We start from the raw sequence: 3,541 nt of genomic DNA on the forward strand, positions 1-3,541 counted from the left end.
TAGGCACCGAGGCATTTCACATGATTAGGTCTGCACAGATGATTTCCTGCTTCTGTGTTCACTTAGGTTCCTCATGTTGAGAAGTTAAATATTAACTTCCCCCAGGAAAGATTTATTTTCAAGAAATCAAAACCTTTTTTTTCTATGTCAAAAAATCATAAGAATTCAGAACGAAATAGAATCTACACATTTATTATTTATTACACAGATAGGCTTCATGAATTCAAGATTGCACTAAGACAAAGTGACTTTTTTCAGGCAATGTAATTAACCATTAGATACATGGAGACCAGGAACAATGTGACAGAGTTTATCCTACTGGGGCTCACACAGAAGCCACAGACGCAGAAAGTCATATTCGTTGTGTTTTTGATAGTCTTCATGGTCTCCATGGTAGGAAATGTGCTCACTGTCATCACCATCACTACCAGCCCATTGCTGAAATCCCCCATGTACTATTTCCTGGCTCATCTCTCTTTTATTGATGCTTGCTATTCCTGTGTCAATACCCCTAAACTCATTTTAGATTCTCTGTATGAAAAGAAAACCAGGCTTTTCAATGAATGCATGACTCAAATCTTTGGGGAACACTTCTTTGGAGGTGCAGATGTCATCCTACTTACTGTGATGGCCTATGACTGCTATGTGGCCATCTGCAAGCCCTTGTACTATGATGAATCAGCAGCTATGTGGCCCGCTGGTGGGAGTGGTGTGGGTGGGAGGCTTTCTTCATGGATTCATTCAGATCCTCTTCATATTCAAATTGCCCTTCTTTGTTCCTAAAGTCATAGATCACTTTATGTGTGATCTGAACCCTTTGCTGGATCTTGCCTGCACTGACACCCATAATTTAGGGCTCTTTGTTGCTGCCAACAGTGGTTTCCTATGTCTGTTAAACTTCCTCCTCTTGTTGGGTTCCTATGTGGTCATCCTGAACTCCCTAAGGACCCAGAGCTTGGAGGCAAGGCAAAAAGCCCTCTCTACCTATGTCTCCCACATCACAACAATCATCCTATTCTTCGTGCCCTGCATATTTGTGTACATGAAACCAGCAGCAACTTTACCTATTGATAAAGCTGTCACTGTATTCTACACTATGATAACTCCCATGTTAAATCCCTTAATATATACCTTGAGAAATGACCAGATGAAAAATGTTATTAGGTAATTGTGTAGTAGGAAACTGATTTCAGGTGAAATATAAATGTGCATAGAGCCCCAAGTTGACTGAACAGAGGCAAGGTTCAAAAGAACACTGTTGGTAATCTCAGCAAATAATACCTATTTGCTGAGGTAAAGAAAAAAATGAGCTTTTGAAAGTTATAAATTCTGCCAAGAGGGAAGAAGAAATGGGTGCAAGGTAAGTGTTAAAAACCTAGCTCAGGACTCTTCTTTATATATTTGGAAAACTCTACAAAATTGCCAGTGAGTTTCTCTAATTTCATCGATGTTTATGGATTCAGACCCTTAATAAACAAAATAAAATATACTGGTAATTTCAATAATCTTTATAACAATCCGAAGAGTTAGGCAGAACTATTATCTCCCCTTGATATATAAGGAAACAAACCCAAAGAAGAAAGCTCCAAAACAGAAATCTCTAAGAATCAATAACTGAGTCTGTGACCATGCTCTTAACTGCTGTGATATACTGCAGCCAATGATGATAGAAAGGTACCATGACTACTGGTTAATATTTATAAATACACAGACTCTTCTGAAATACATATATATGTGTGTGTATATATATACATGAATATATATAGTATTATGTTATACATATTTTATTATATATGACTAGATTCTGAGGATGTTCATTAATAACACAGAAGTTTTATACATTATAGCTAATGGTTTTATGTGAACTGCAACACTGTTATATAATTACTGTAGGAATATGAAAGCAATAGGCCACATATCAAAGGATTAAGTAAAAATGTTATATTATATTTCCAAATTTCTTGGTGAATTCAGAATCCTTTTGCATTGCACATGTATATATTTTATGCTGATGATTAACCAGAAATAGGAATGATTCAAATAAAATAATATTTCATGACAGACTGGAATTTCAATGGGTTAAATAAAGTCATACTCTATAAAGTACTTGCCTACTTTCTAACAAAAGTTTCTACACGTAGCACATGTCTGGATCATAATAAAACCCAAATGGGAGTTCTCTCATGTCTCAGTGGTTACCAAATTTGACTAGCATCCAGGACGATGCAGGCTCAATCCCTGGCCTTGCTCAGTGGGTTAAGGATCCGGCATTGCCCTGAGCATGTAGGTGTAGGTTGCAGACATGCCTTGGCTCCTTCATTGCTGTGGCTGTGGAGTGGGCTGGAAGCTACAGCTCTGATTTGACCCCTAGCCTGGTAGCCTCCATATGCCATGGGTGTGGCCCTAAAAAGCTAAAAGCAAAAAATAAAACAAAACAAAAACAAATGAATACATTTAAATATATAGGAGGATGAATAAAGCTAATAAAATACAGGCCAAAAAAAAAGTAGTACTAGTGATAAGGAAATTTTCTCTACCTTTATCTGTTTCAGAGTATCAGATGAACTCTGGTCATATCTCTTTGGGAAACCATAATTTGTATTTAATCCTATTTAATCATGATTAAACTAAGAATAAGAAATAAACTGAAACTGAATATGGCATTATATGAATAAATGGTTTTCCTTATTATTCCCCCTGCTCTTAGCAACTTTCATCACTATATGAGTGTGGGCTTTTTTTTTTAAATATGTCTGTTAATAATTTGCTTTGAGTAACATTTCATTATAAAAAGCTATTTTTTAAAATATATTTACACACAAAGCAATTTCAGGATATTTACACACAAAGCAATTTCAGGATAAATATATTATATTCATCCCTTCTGTACTAAATTCATTAAACAACAAATATTTTTGACCCCAAGGAATGTATCAGATACATTAAAAGTTGTTGGGGATTCAGAGTTGAATTGAAAAAAAAAAATCCCAGTGATGCCTTCTCAGAGCTTAGAACCATTAAGAGACTCATAAGGAGAACAGAAAGTAAAATACACCTTTATAAAAAGTAAGAGAGTAAAAGCACTGGTTGCTATGAAAGGATGCATGATGGTCATACAACAAACATCCGGGAATTTAGAAAAGACTGCAGGATTAAAAGGTCTCAGAAAAATGGAACTCAAAGGGTAAAAAAGACTCAGTAGATTGAATAGCCATCAGTTGGTGTAAGATTGTTCTAAGGAGATGTAATATATAACAAAGGCAAAAAGATGAAAATAAAAATGCAGGAATTATAATAAATGTGATATAGCTGTGGATGTTAAATCAAATATTCATTCAAAAATTACTTATTGAATGCCCACTGTGTACCAGGCACCATGCTGGACACTTTGCTTATCAAGGGAAAACAGCAAGATATAAAGTTGAAGAAATCAGAACAGAGAAGTTCGAAAGGGCCTTATCATTGTGTTAAAGCTTAATGCTCAGGACTATGAAGAAAATATTGGAAGGATTTTTAAGCTAGAGAATGATACAGTTAGATT

At 35.4% G+C, this 3,541-nt stretch overlaps 1 pseudogene; it reads left to right on the plus strand.

Moving 5' to 3' along the window:
- The first annotated feature begins 282 nt into the window (after positions 1 to 282).
- Positions 283 to 1,204, plus strand: LOC100520069 (olfactory receptor 4C46-like; annotated as a pseudogene).
- The last annotated feature ends 2,337 nt before the right edge of the window (positions 1,205 to 3,541 follow it).

The sequence above is a fragment of the Sus scrofa genome, chromosome 1 (genome assembly GCF_054392235.1).
Source record: "Sus scrofa isolate SSC_HxYL_T2T_F1_AM1 chromosome 1, Sscrofa_HxYL_maternal_Yorkshire_Landrace_v2.0, whole genome shotgun sequence".
NCBI classification, from domain to species: domain Eukaryota; kingdom Metazoa; phylum Chordata; class Mammalia; order Artiodactyla; family Suidae; genus Sus; species Sus scrofa.